The 15,415-nt window shown below is 45.6% G+C and overlaps 1 long non-coding RNA gene across 1 annotated transcript; it reads right to left on the reverse strand.

Annotated features, from left to right (window-relative positions):
* Positions 1-5,071: 5,071 nt before the first annotated feature.
* Positions 5,072-13,921, reverse strand: LOC128348872 (uncharacterized). The gene is made up of 4 exons (XR_008318394.1): positions 13,629-13,921; positions 8,547-8,733; positions 7,882-7,951; positions 5,072-5,231 (listed from the first exon to the last, which is right to left on the reverse strand). It is a non-coding gene; the product is annotated as an uncharacterized LOC128348872 (long non-coding RNA).
* Between the last annotated feature and the right edge of the window lie 1,494 nt (positions 13,922-15,415).

Raw genomic sequence — 15,415 nt, forward strand, 5'->3', positions numbered from 1 at the left:
AAGGACCTCTTAAATTCACCCTTGGTTTACAAGTCAACTTAAGTGGCACAGCATGGAAATGCTTGACTAACAAGCAGAAGGTTGTCAGTTCGAATCCCTGCTGGTACTATATTGGGCAGCAGCGATACAGGAAGATGCTGAAAGGCATCATCTCATACTACATGGGAAGAGGCAATGGTAAACCCCTCCTGTATTCTACCAAAGAAAACCACAGGGCTTTGTGGGTGCCAGGAGTCAAAATCGACTTGACGGCACACTTTACCATTACCTTATGAGCTCAAAGCATGATCTGAAGCTGAAATGAATTAAATCTATGAAAGAGGGGGAGGGGGGAGTACTAACAGATCCTCTTTTTTGCCTCCTTTTCATTTTTCAGAGAAATAACAAACATCATTAACTTTGTAGTCAACAGTACAGTCAGTTTCTTCTTGGATAGTTAGAGAGTTGGGTAGCATTCACAGTTCATAGCAAACATGCATTGACCTGACAATGACCCCAGATAGTGGGAAAGGGGAGGTGGCTAAAACCCCTTGGGGATTTCCTGCATGCATAAATACACTCAAGGTGATCAATCGCCTAGTACAGAGTTAACAGGAGCAGAATGAAATCTATCCATCAGCTGAGGGAGGGCCCAAGGTCTACACCACTTAAGGCCCTCTTAAATTTTCAGCATTGGACTTACTGTATATGTGATGAACAGACCTTATGATTTCCCCCTGCAGAGGAGTGGGATCCCACGCACCAGACTGCTAGAATCTTTGGCTTCCTGCCTTCCTAGGTTTTAACCTATGATTCAGAATGGGGTGGTACATGTGGATATGTCTACTTGAGCCACAATGCAAGGTTAAACATGAAAAGCATCCAAGATTGGCCCTTCTTTGCCTTGTGGTTAAATGAAAGATAAAAGGTCAAGATTTCACCTTCTTTAATGCGATAATCGATATGTGGTGTTCTGAACTGATAGAAATGGCTGTGCCGTTTGCTGATTTAGAGGCACTTCATCAAGGTGGTGATAAACAGCACTGGAATAGCAACTAAAAGAGCTGGTTCTTGGGTATCCATGCAGACTCCGTTGGCTGTTGGCAGCTTCTTTCTTCCTATTTCGTCAGCTCTTTCTCCTCTCTGCTAATTCTCCTTTGCTGATCTTTCCCTCTTTCATTCTTGTCTTTCTGATATCTGTTCATTCTTGCACACATCAGCCTTCCTCACCACAAATCAAACCCATTAGGCACTCCAGAGAGATCCTTGGCAATAGCTTCCTTTTGTGAATGAGTTGGTGCTTTTTTTTTTTTTTAATCTACAGTGTTCCATATTATACTGCCATTGATTTAATGGTTCACCATGAATTTTACTACCTGTCAAACAACAGCACAATTATTTTGAGTTCTGTGGAAAAAGGGCTTGACATGGCAGACTGGATCACATTACACTTTTCACTTAAGGGACTCCACTGCCCAAATAGCCTTTGCTATTTCTGTCATGACCCCCATCTCAGACAGTGGCCAGGACTAGCAATTCAACTGTCAAATGACGGGGCACATCCCTTTAAAACCAAAGGCTTAAACAGCCCCTTTAAATTGGAGGAGAGCAGGTCCATACATGCTGCTGCTCTGCTTGCCTCCATTGTCGTCATCCCAGCGCTCCCCCAGCTATGCCCGGGTGCTGACAGGGCATCTCCCAGCTGCCCATGCATGACACCTGCAGACACATGGCCTCTGTGCATGTGCATTCGCAGAGGCTATTTGTGTGATCAGCATGGTTGACCAGGTAGAGCAGAGCTAGCCTGGTAGGGCTGGTTGTGAGGAGTGCTGGGATTGCTCCCGATCCCAGCACTCCACTCCACCACCAGGTAATCCAGGTTTGAAATCTGGGCTAAAAGTGAGGTAGGAGGACACATGCATATCTCTTGGTTCATTACCTGGTCATGTGGGTGAGTGCGCTTCTAGCAGCTCCTTTCAGGCTGTCAGCAGCCATACTTACCAGAGAGCATGGGAGAAGGAATGTCCTGGCATCCAGGGATATCCCAGCTGCGACAGCACTGCTCATGTGGGCATGCAAGCAGCAGAGCCCTCTGTAGGCTCAGATCCTGTGGGAGGAAGGCAGGTAGTCCCCTGACTCCACCCCCCCCCAGCCCTAGTCCCCAGCCCTTTCCCACTTCCAGCACCTTAGTTGGGCTAAAGACAAAGTGCAATGCAACCTATGTTTGCCAATCAATGTAATATAATAGGGGTGTGCATGAATCAATTTTTTTTTGTTTTTATTTGTACCCAAATCAAAACACCCCCAATTTGTTTTGGGTCCAAATCTGACCCCCACCCAAATCACCCCAGATTTGTACCCAAATTTGCTGAAACCGAATCCAAATCAATTTGGATTTTTAAAAAAGGGTTCTGGGACCAAAAAAGTGGGGTGGGTGGTAGTGACCAATGGGTGGAATCTACCACCCAAATTTCAAAGAAAGTGGGCAAAGGGGTGCTTTTAAAAGAATTTTTTTAAGTTGGTGTGTCTTTAAGCTTTCCCCCATAGGGAATAATGGGGGATTTCAGCAGCCTTAGTTATAACTCCTTGGGATGGGGTGGTGGTACCAGGCTGTCCCAGAGTAAGTTGTGGTGGGTGGTAGTGCCCAATGGGTGCAAGGAAGCTACCACCCAGATTTCAAAGGAATTGGGCAAAGGGGTGATTTTAAAAGAATTTTTGCATTTGGCATGTCTTTGAGGCAGATTTGGGGCAGAAAGGGGGTTTCCGGGGCAGAAGAGTGGGTCAGGTGGTAGTCCCCCAATGGGTGCCTGCTACCATCCAGATTTCAAATAAATTGGTGAAAGGGGTGATTTTTAAAGAATTTCTGAATTTTGTGTGTCTTTAAGCTTTCCCGCCATAGGGAATAATGGGGATTACAGCAGCCCCATAACTCTACTTGGGGGGCACCAGGGTGGCCCAGAGCGAGTGGTGGTGTAGTGCATATCAGGTGCCAACCACCCTCAAACCCACAAGCCCATGGGGCACTGGGTTTTGTTGTTTCTGAGGTGTTCTGAGAGTAGATTCTCTGGTAGGAAATGAGAGTGGATTCAGTGATTGTCATTGAATGGATTCAATGTTCGTCATTAATCCCTATGGGGAAAAAGCTTAAAGACACACAAAATTCAGAAATTCTTTAAAAGCCACCCCTTTCACCCAATTTATTTAAAATCTGGATAGCAGCAGGCATCTATTGGGGCACTACCACCTGACCCACTCTTCTGCCCCTGAAACCTGTTTTCTGTCCTGAATCTGCCCCCAAGACATGCCAACTTCAAGAATTCCTTAAAAATCACTCCTTTGCCTAATTTCTTTGAAATTTGAGTGGTTGCATCCAGCCATTGGGCACTACCAACCAACCCACTTTGGCCACAAAATTGAGGTCTGAATAAATGCATTTGTTTGGATCTGAATTGATGGTGATTTGTTTTTTTACCAGAATCTGGGCAATTGAGCACAGGGGTGATTTGTTTTGTCTACAAATCAGCTGACTCGGCCAGATTTGGGTACAAATCATTTTGTACCCAAATCATTTTGCACACCCCTATAATACAATATATTGATTGTACTTGGGAATCAGTGGGACAATCCTCTAATTTCTCCAACCATTTTGCTTTCTTGAGCCCTTTCTCACTAAGTTACACTTCAAGTACATATGACTCCCTTCTTCACTTTTTGGATCTCCCTATCCCAAAGCTGAGGACAAAAAAGTGATCCTGGTGAACCTTCGAACCTACTGATAGATTGTTCTTGGGTTTGGATTTATAAGAAGAGTCCCCATGCATTCCATAGTACCTCCTGAGTACTGTGAATTTTCCACCTCTTGCAACCTTGGAACTTAGAAACCATCTGCCTATTTTTGTAATGAGTGACATAGCATGCTAGTTAAAACTGCCACAAAGGGACATTTTTTGGTAGCATTTGTATGATCAGCACTGTCATTGTACTAAATGGTCTGCCTACTATCTTGGTTCTGATTGACTCATGATGAATTAAATAATTTCTCCAGCCTATAGCATTTTTACATGTTCAGTCACACAAAAACTACAACCATGTGAGCAACATCATATGTGAATTCCTTCTCATTTAATATTAAACTTTTAAAATATAAACATCTCAGCAACTAACTCAGACAATGGGGCTATTCACACAATTATCAGAATGAAGTTTGGAAGTATGTAGCCCAAGTCTGGAGACTTGTGTGAACTCACAAAAGTCCCTCCAATTTAGTTCACTCAAATGTGGGTAGCTTGTGGCCAGTCAGAGGCAGCTGATTTTGTAATGCGGAGCTCCAGTCTCCAGCTAGTGTGATGCATCCTGTGATAGTTCTTTCAGTCCTTGGAGGACCCAGCTTCTAGATTCTAAAATGGAGATTGCAGCTGCATCACTCGTGTTTGTGCTGGGCTGGCAAGACAAACAGGGGCTCCGCTCATCTGTCAGGGCCATGGTAGGAGCTCCCCGCCTTCCACCAAACCACCAAAGATGCTCATGTGAAAGGCTTTATTGTCTTCGGCATCTCTTATATTCTTGAATTTAACTTTAGTTATTTTCTGGGCTTGTAATGGTGAAGGTTTATAATTCTTGCTTGTTGCTGACCTTGAGTTGCAGAATGGTGCAGTACAAAATAGTAGATCAATAAAGAGATGCTCTTCTGCATTAGGACAGATATATTGGGGAGTTTGCTGCATTACCAGTTTGGTGCTTTGTCGCTAAATCACAAAGGAGACCCCTCACCCCCAAAAGGCAGGGCAGATATTCTAGAGACCCAAGGCTGACAAGGAGGCTGTGGGCTGCATTGTCCATGTTGGCCCACAATGCTATCTATCTGTAGTATAAATGGGTGGAGGATCACCACTGGCTTAACACTGCTACAGTGCAGCATGAGCTCATGTGGGAGTGCCCTTATGAACTCATAAGAAGAGCCCTACTAGATCAAATGAAGGGCCCATCTAGTCCAACTGTGGCCAGCCAGGGTAGACATGAAATCAACAGCATCCACCATTGTTGCCTCCCAGCAACTAATAATCAGAGGAACTCAACCTCTGTACTTGGAAGTTTCACTTAGCTATCATGATTAATATCCATTGCTAGACTTGTCCTCCATGAATTTGTAACATTCCATTGAGAAGCCATCCAAGTCCATGGCCAGCATCACATTCTGTGGCAGTAACTTCCATAATTTGCATTGCATGAAGAAATATTCTCTCCTTCCCCACCTGTTCTGAATAAAATACTTTCACTGGATAACTCAGAATTATTGTATAAAAGGAGAAAAAGTTGTCTGATTCTAGAATGCAAATATTATTAGAAACCCCAATCATATCCCCCAATCATCTTTTTCTCTAAGCTAAATAGCTTCAAACACTTTAACCCTTCGTCACAGCCAACCCCCCTGAATCAATTGCCCTGTGAATATGCACCTAGTCTTCTTGTTCAAGTCTTTTCACTGGTTTTTCTTTTCTTTTCCTAGTCACTGCTTGAAAGGAAGCTGGGAGCAAAGCCTTCACCCATCTCTAAATTTAAGGCACCTTTTGTCTTCAACACTTGTGGAGCTTTGCTAGTCAGATTAAGACTCCAGATTAACTTGATACTAAGGTACTCCTGAAAAGTCCCATTGCATTTATTTTGTTCTTTTTGACTAGTACTATTCAGTAAGTTAGTCTGGATGTCACCACTTTTAGCTTATTTATTTTTTATTACAATTTTAGATCAGATACAGACATCAAAATGTCAGCCACTCTCTCCCTTCCCTACCCCTTTCTGTGTGTCCAGACTAGTCATGTAATGGAGTCTGAGGCCGCCTTTGGACATAATGCAAAACCGGAGTAAATGTGGCAGAGCTTTGAGTTTGAAGTCATCCAAATGCGTGAAGCTGCAGTTTCATCATCCAACCATGGTTCCATTTTCACCTCCAAACCTGAAATTGAACCTTCAGATTGTAGTGAGCTTCCCCACCAAAACCTCAGGTTCCAGAGGGCCACTGTTTTGTCCGAATTCTGCCTCTGCCATAACCTGGGTTTTGTGCTCTAGTGACTTCCAAAACCATAGAGAGGGTGGCTCAGAGCAGAAATGGGTCAGCTCTGTGCCAGCTGCGTTTCTTGCTGGTTGCCTCTCAGAGCTGTTTCTCTGTCCTCCGCCAACTGCACTCCTCCTGCCAGTGCTTGGCAACAAAGATGCCGCTAGTGTTCATTCATTTAAATGGAAAGAACCACATTGGATAAAGCCTGCTTTCCCCTGCGTCTTATGGGCCTCCCCTTGTCCCTCTGCACAAAAAGGATGAGATGACAAGAGGGGGCACAAGAGGGGTCTCCAGCAATTTAGGAATGCAGAGATATGTGCACAGACACATGAAGCCCCAGGAACACCAAAAAATGAACAACTAGGTTGTTTCCCCACAAAGGGCACACATACCAGGCTATTGGGGGAGTGGTAGCATGGTGCTTAGCAGAAATACCAATGTGTTGTCCCTGTGCACAGTGGGGCTCCCATCAATGCTACATCTGCAATAAACGTGTGGAAGCCCTGGCTGTGGCAACTTCCCTGTGGTCCAGACATATAAAGAGACAACACGTAACCCCACAAATCTGGTGTCTGTCTCTGTCCATTGGATTGGATTTCTTCAGCAACCTGCAACACACACCTTGGTGCATTGGCTGGCATGCAGAACCTTTACTTACAATTACCATATAGAATGTTTTGGAAGGAGAAGGGGCACATGCACAAGAAACCCTTTAATTAATAAATAACACACCTGATCTAGCATGGCTGCTCAGCAAGGCATCCTTTCAAAGATGTTTAATGTGCTGTCCAGTTGGGCCATTGATTGCCCTGGATGCATGGAAAGTGTATCTATTTTTAAGGTTCCTGTGGACAGTACTGCTCCCTCCAACTGTATAGAGGGTTACCTTCAAACCCTGCCCCCCCCGTGTGTGTGTGTGTGTGTGTGTGTGTGTGTGTATACACACACACACACACGCACACACACACACACAGAGGGGGGCGGGGTTTGAAGGCTGTACAGATTCAGCTTTGGCCCCCCAGCTTGGAGATACCCCAGACTGGTGTGGTATCATATGTACCAGCAAAGGAAAATCTGCCATGAATGGGATAACCCTAAATTGGGGTTAAATAAAAGGCCCTAGTTTTTTCAGTGGCCCTGTTTGTTTGTTTGTTTTATTGTTAAATTTATATACCGCCTTTCACTATAAAATCCCAAGATGGTTTACAGACATTTACAACAATATAAGACTATGAGCCGGGTCTCATGATCCGTGAGACCTGGTTTTGTCAAAACTGCGGGGAGAGCGGGCTAAGCCCGCTCTCCCTGCAGACAAGCGCGCAGGGAGCCCTGGGTGGCCGAATCGGCCTCCCACATGATGGCCAGCTCCGAGACAGAGCCGGCGGGGGCTGGGGACCTCAGGGGCTGCGTGGCCCCCGCAAGCCCCAGTATGCCCTGCGTGAGCACGCAGGGCATACTAGGGAGACCCCCGAGCTGGGAGGCTGCTTTTAAGCCTCCCGGCCGGGGGTCTACTTGCGAGTAGCCATGGCGCAGAGCCACACCGCGTCTACTCACGAGCAGTTAGCCCGGGTTTGCGGAGCGATCGCTCCGCAAACCCGGGTTAAGAGGTGGGCTACAGGAGTGGGTTAGCTGCTCTGGAACCACCGGGCTCGGCTGTGAGCCCGGTGGTTCTAACGATCACAAAAATCGGGCTAGGATTTTCCTAGCCCGATTTTTGTGATCGTAAGAACAGCCCCTATAAATATTACACAAAAATATTAAAATGGAATATAAAAATAGAATTCAAATTAAAAGTTTTTTTAAAAAATAACACGCAATATAACAAACATTTCTGGTTTTTTTCTTACCAGTTTGTAGGAGAAGGGGGCCCCAGTCCTTTCCCCTGGGGTGCAAGCATTCAGTCATGAGTGGAACCATCTGATGGGACAAAGGGAATGAACTTGAGAGCCTGTGTGATGATAGAACATACAATAGATGCTTATTCCCTTCTCCCAAGGACCGCTCTCTCATGAGATTACCTGGCCATCATGGGAAGAATCACCACTGGCCAAAAGGGTTTTAAGAACCCAGGCTGCCAATGAAAAAAGGCCACTAAAGCCCACACAGGGGTGAAGCTCGGGCTCCAGAGAGCTCTGAGCAAGCTCTCCCCTGGTCATTTCTGTTTATTTTCCTTTCTCACCCTTGCTGGAGAGCTCGCTCGGGGCTCTCCGTAGCCTGAGCCATGCTTCCATGCGTGTGATGTCATGTGCACAGGGCGTCACTAGAGGGATCGCCTTTTGGCTGGCTCCACAACTGCTGGCCATGGAGACATACAAGCGGGCTGGGGGGCTGTTGATGCCCAACCCAGTTGCTAGTTCCATGCAAGCCCTGGTGAAAGATACCCCAGCAACACCTTTCCCATCCCGGCAACTGCCACTAACCACGGGTCCAAGTGTTCCCTCTGACAGTCTGGTTTCCCCACAACACATATCCAGGGGTGGGGTTTTTTGCCCCATGTAGCCAATTGGCTTACCAGGGATTGCTCTAATCTGCAGGCGCCCTGCTCCAGGTTGCCCCTGCAGTGTCCAATTTACATATGCTGCAATGCTGGTCCCAGCCCAGGCTGTTTGCTGTGGACTTGGTATCCATCCCCAGTCTTTCCCAATTCTGCCTACCCGAAACCACTTGGACACATGCAGCAGACTGGACTTCTTTGGAATCTGGAAGGGTTAATTGGAGAGAGGAAGGTACAGAGTATGAATCCTATTAACCAGAGATACTAGCAATAGCAATAGCAATAGCAATAGCAATAGCAATAGCAATAGCAATAGCACTTACATTTATATACCACTCTATAGCTGGAAACTCTCTAAGTAGTTTACAATGATTTAGCATATTGCCCCCCAACATTCTGGGTACTCATTTTACCAAGCTCGGAAGGATGGATGGCTGAGTCAACCTTGAGCCCCTGGTCAGGATCGAACTTGTAACCTTCTGGTTACAGGGCAGCAGTTTTACCACTGCGCCACCAGGGGCTCTTGGAACTGCACATCAGCTCCCATCACTCTATAGCAGGGCTGCTCAACTTCGGCCCTCCTGCAGATGTTGGCCTACAATTCCCATAATCCCTGGCTATTGGCCACTGTGGCTGGGGATTATGGGAGTTGTAGTCCAAAAACAGCTGGGGGGCCTAAGTTGAGCAGGCCTGCTCTACAGCCATCCTTCTATAGTTGGATGGCCTATCTCATGAGTTCAATGGAGAGCTGAAGCACATGGTGCCTCTATTTTTCTCCAGAGGACTGACCCTCTCATGAGAGGGCTAATCCCTGCCAACAAGTCAGCCTGGGGGCAACAGTGCGTTGGGGCTTCCTGGACTGCTTGGCTTGGGTCTGTGAGTGCAAGAGCATCCTTTGTCACAGAGGACCACAGGATAGTTTGTCTGCCCTCATATATATATTTCCTCCTAAGAAGTCATCACGATCTCTTTCCAGAGGAACAGAAAACTAGTGCCCCTTGCCACCCCCTGGTATGAATAATTCTGCTTATGTAAGAATGTATAGCTGCAGAGCTCTTGCCAGGGTAGTGGTGTAAGTTGTGTGAGGAAAGGGTTAAAATGTATTTTCCCTGCTGAGGGTGGGCGATTGATACCGAAAAGGCACAATTGCACTGGGCATGCCCCCTTGAAGATCATGGTCAATGGTTGCTGCTTTACTGATGTCCTGTCACCATGCCTACAGTCTGGTGATATGCATGATATGGAGCTTGCTGGGATGCAGCCTCAGCAGACTGGGAAGAGGGAGGGGTCCTCTCCCAGAAGCCAGGTATTGGGAAATCGCAGTTGAATGATTGTGTGCGGGATGATACCTGGTTTCATGGATTAACCACAGGTTTGTCTACCCGAGGTTTCACACTATGTCTGAATGGGCCCTTACTCTGGGCTTGCATATATTGGCACATGCGCATGACCAGCTCAACAAAGGCTGAAGCAGCTGGGGACCCATTGCCATGAGCCTTGGACCCTGGCATCAATTGCTGCTTGGTAGGATGCTGGAGGAAATGAGCAGCCCAACTATATACATATTTACTCAGGAGTTAGTAGCACTGTGCTCAATAGGGCTTGATCCCAAGTAAATGAGCATAGGAGTGCAGCTTTCATCTTCTGTTGAGGAATTCGTGGAAAATCATTGCCTGCACCTGCCCATTGGTCATTCAAACAAAGCAGAAATACAGCTTCAAAGTGCTCTTTCTGGGCACGAAGGCTTCACCATCACTTACTTGCTGATTAGACACAGCATTACACCATTTAAAATGTTCCAGGCCACCCTCCCCGCTCACTGTTCTTTCCCCCCTTATGCATGTGTTGTGTCCTGTTATTGGATACTAACGTCAGACCAAATAATTAGGTGGCAACAAAATTTACAGCCTGCAGCCCTATAAACTTTACTGAACACTCTTTCAGCCATCAGCTGGTACTTAATCAACACATCATAACTTTTATTAAGCCTAAATGAAATGCTTCTGGGACACTAAATTTAACTGTGCCTGGGAACAGGGGGTCATCTTTGTTTTGATTTACATATCACAGAGCATCACGCCAACTTGGGATATAATTGGGATTGCCAGATGTCCCTTATTTTAAAGGGGGCTTTCTATTTTGAAGAACACCAAAAGCCTCTGGAATGTAATAATAGATGCCTTTTTTGCCGGGACAATACAGCACCATGGATATCAATGGAATCTATGCTTAATCTCTGTAGTCCTTATTTTTGACATTTCCCCCCCCAACCTAGCAACACTAAATACCATAGCTTTTCATTTAGTACATTACAAAACCATGGGGTAGGGGATCATCCATCCATCCACCCACAGCTTTTCATTTAGCACATTAGGGAATTATTATTTTTCCTTGGAGGGATTATTATTATCTAATTGTTAACTTTATAAAATGGCCTGGGGTTTGCACAGTTGTTCAAAACTAGGTTTAATGTGGCATACTGATAGCCTGCATGTGTGAACCCATGCCAAGGTGCTGTATGGCCCAAGACTGATCTGAGATTCCCACCTTGGCATGGGTTTACAAATCACGCTAATGTTGGTAATCCACATCAAACCTAGATTTGAGAAATTGTGTGATCCAGGGCATTAAGATGTTAAAAACAATTTGTATCTTCCCTCTCATGTATCTAGGAAGGATATGCTTGATATGTAATTTATATCCCCTGCTGAGCAAAGATGGACCTTTTTAAAGTGGTGATTCTCTTTATTTATTTGTTTGTTGGTTGGTTGGTTGATTTGTTTGTTTATTTATTACATTTCTATACTGCCCAAAACATGCGTCTCTGGGTGGTTTACAATTAAAATAATTTAAAACATCAAATCACTTAACAATTTAAATCATTTAAACATTAAAAATTTTAGAACGTTTAAAACCCAGTATTTAATAATAATAATAATAATAAAATAAATAATCAGACATCACCAAGACCTGGGAATGGCTTAAGAATGGCAACTTGAAGAAAGAAACAGAGGGTCTAATACTGGCTGCACAAGAACAGGCACTAAGAACAAATGCAATAAGAGCAAAAGTCAAAAAATCCACAACAAACAGCAAGTGCCGCCTTTGTAAAGAAGCAGATGAAACAGTGGACCACCTAATCAGCTGTTGTAAAAAGATCACACAGACTGACTACAAACAAAGGCATGACAAGGTAGCAGGGATGGTACACTGGAACATCTGCAAAAAATACAAGCTACCTGTAGCCAAAAATTGGTGAGACCATAAAATTGAAAAAGTGGTAGAAAGTAAAGATGCAAAAATATTATGGGACTTCTGACTACAAAGAGACAAACATCTGCCACACAATACACCAGATATAACTGTAGTCGAGAAGAAAGAAAAACAAGTTAGAATAATCAACATAGCAATACCAGGGGATAGCAGAATAGAAGAAAAAGAAATGGGAAAAAAATCACAAAATACAAAGATCTACAAATTGAAATTGAAAGGCTGTGGCAGAAAAAGACCAAAGTAATCCTAGTGGTAATTGACACCCTAGGTGCAATTCCAAAACGAAGAGCACCTCAACACCACAGGGGCCACAGAAATCACCATCAGCCAATTACAAAAAGCAACTTTACTGGGAACAGCACAGCCTATATTCTGCGACGATATCTATAACAGCAACAACATTAACAATAAAATTCAGCCTTCCTAGGTCCCTGGGAAGGACTCGATGTCAATAACACCTGTCTGACTGTGTAAACAAGAAATAATAATAATATCTATCTATCTCCATAGATCTAAATAAAAACCAGGGTGAATAAATGCATCTTCAGTGCTTTTTTAAAAGTTGCCAGAGATGGGGAGGCTCTTATCTCAACAGGGAGCACATTCCAAAGTCCAGGTGCTGCAACAGAGAAGGTCTGTTCCTGAGTAGCCACCAGACGAGTTGGCAGTACCCGCAGACGAACCTCTCCAGATGATCTTAACAGGCAGTGGGGCTCATGGCGAAGATGTTCTCTTAAATACCCAGGGCCTAAGCTGTTTATGGCTTTATAGGTAATAATCAGCACCTTTTATTTTGCTCTTGAATGTATCGGCAGCCAGTGTAGTTCTTTCAACACAGGAGCGATATGGTCTCTCCTAGATGACCCAGAGACCAACCTGGCTGCCTCATTCTGAACCAACTGCAGTTTACAGACTACATACAAAGGCAGCCCCACATAGAGTGCATTACAGTAGTCCAGCCTAGAGGTTACCAGCATATGTACTACTCAGGGGCGTAGCAAGGTTGGAGTGGGCCCAGAGACAAGATTTTAAAATGCCCCCCCCCAAAGTCCAGGGCCTCCGCACACCCCAGGCCCCCAAGGATTTAAGTCTGATATTCCAAAATAAGTATGCTGCCTGCAAATACATTTCACTGAATACACACACACACACACGTCACAATATATAGTGATATACATTGAGTACTATACATTTGTATTACTTTTAATGCCTAGAACACACTAGAAAGATGAATTATTAAAATGGGCCCCTCGCTGCAGATTAGCAAAGGAGACTTTCAACCATGCAGGGTGAACCTATGTTTGTTTTCTCAGAATTCTGAACAAATTCAGTCAAGTTTGATTGCAGGAGGTTTTTCACAGGAGGCTTTTAAAGCCCTTTAAGACACATCTCCTCTGGAATGGAGGTGCTGCATTCACATGTTGGCCAGATTTACCCTGAAGTCCCTGCAAGTTATTGGGGAGCAGTTCACACACAAGAAAAATAAAATAAAAGCACCACACATGCTTCACAGTTCTTACTCAGACCTTCTGGGTTGCAAAACAACTTGAACATAAGTGCATTTATAAATGAATGAATGAATAAATAAAATTAATAAAATACTGTTCCAGAAGTTTTTGCAATTTTCTGCCATGAAACAAGCCACTTATAGGACTTTTTAGACAGTTTTTTTTAAGCCAGCAAATTTTCCAAGCTGTTTCAAAATAAATATTCAGAGACTTCTCGGTCCCCCCCCCCCAATAGCCAAGCCCTATGGCAAGCAGATCCCTATATATGGGGGGGGGGGGAGGGCGGAAAGGTAACCACAAAAAGAAGTTCACACTCTACCTGGCAAATGCTGGTCTGGGTTAAGCAGGGCAGCAAGGGGTCTTCTGCTGCAGAGAACACTCTGGCTGCCTCCTCCTTCCTGGCTTGCTTGGGCCCTACTCGAGTTCAGGCTTCACTGCGGCCTACACGGAGGCCTCCGTGGAAGCCCCGCCCACCCGCCGATCAGCTGAGAGGCGGGAGAAAAGGAGCTCTTTGCAGCTTGCCTGCTGCTTCGATTGCGGGCCAGCAGAACAAGCAGGAGAGACGGCGAAGAGGGCAAGTGGCTGAGAGGCTATGGGGCTGGGCAGGGGGCAATGGGGAGTCACATGAGGTGCCTCTGGGGTGCCCCTCCAGGCAGTGGGGCCCCCAGACAACTGTCTCCCCTTGCCCTATCATTGTTACATGCCTGGTACTACTGTTCTCAGGTCATTCATCTCAAGAAACAGACGCAGCAGGCCTATCAGCCAAAGCTGATAAAAAGCACCTCTGGCCGGTGCCTCAACCTGGGACACCAGGGAGAGGTTCGGATCCAGAAGCATCCCCAGACTTTGTACCTGTTCCTTCTGGTGGAGCGTGAACCCATCTAGAACAGGCAGGTCAATATCGTTTCCCGAGTAACGACCCCGCACAACAAGTACTTCCGTCTTGTCTGGATTCAGTCTCAGTTTGTTATCCCTCATCCAGCCCATCACTGCCTCCAGGCAGGCATTTAGTGAGGTTATGCCTTCTCCCGATGATATTGACATGGAGAAATAGATTTCGGTGTCATCAGCATACTGATAACACCCCACACCAAATCTCCTGATGATCTCTCCCAGTGGTTTCATGTAGATGTTAAACAACATCAGAGACAATATGGAGCTCTGAGAGACACTATAGGAAAGTTTAGATTTTGAAGAGCAACAGTCTCCAAGAGACACCATCTGGAATCTGCCTGTGAGGTAGAAGCAGAACCACTGCAAAGCAGTGCCTCCTACCCCCAGTCCCCTCAGACGTTGCAGAAGGATACTATGGTCAATGGTATCAAAAGCCTCTGAGAGATCCAGATGGACCGACAGAATCATGCTCATTCTGTCAATTGCCAATTGTAGATCATCCATCAGGCCAACCAAGGCAGTCTCCACTCAATAGCCCACCAGAAAGTCAGTTTGAAATGGGTCAAGATGATCAGTTTCCTCCAAGCGGACACAATGTGGGAAGAAAAGAATCACTTCTTTGCCGCATGAATCACCTGAGCATAGACCTTCAAATGCTCTCTATGTAATAATCTGTTGGATTTGAGTCGAGTCTTCCTCCACTTGTGCTCTAGTTGTCTACCTTGCCGCTTCAGCCCCTGTAGTTCTTCCGTATACCAAGGGGCCAATTTCGAAGCGGGTTGGAGAGGACGCTTAGGAGCGATCGTATCCATTGCCCTGGTGAGTTGATTATTCCAATTCTCCACCAGAGGGCCGACAGGGTCACCAGCAGAGCCAACACTAAATCCTCCCAAAGCTTCCTGGAATCCTATGGGATCCAGTAACATTCTCGGACAGACCCTCATAATGGGCCCTCCACCCCTGCGGAAGTGGGACGTGGTCGTGAGTCCAACCTTAACCACATGGTGGTCCATCCATGACAATGGGGAAATCACCGGAGTCCCCACCCATGGAACACCACCCTGTTCAGAATGAATGACCAGATAAAGTGTGTGACCAGCAATATGAGTCAGTCCCGAGACCACTTGGGATAGGCCCATCATTGTCATGGCCGCTATGAACTCCTGAGCTGCCCCGGACAAATTGGTCCCAAAATGGACATTGAAGTCCCTG

This window comes from Hemicordylus capensis, chromosome 3 (genome assembly GCF_027244095.1).
Source record: "Hemicordylus capensis ecotype Gifberg chromosome 3, rHemCap1.1.pri, whole genome shotgun sequence".
Taxonomy (NCBI): domain Eukaryota; kingdom Metazoa; phylum Chordata; class Lepidosauria; order Squamata; family Cordylidae; genus Hemicordylus; species Hemicordylus capensis.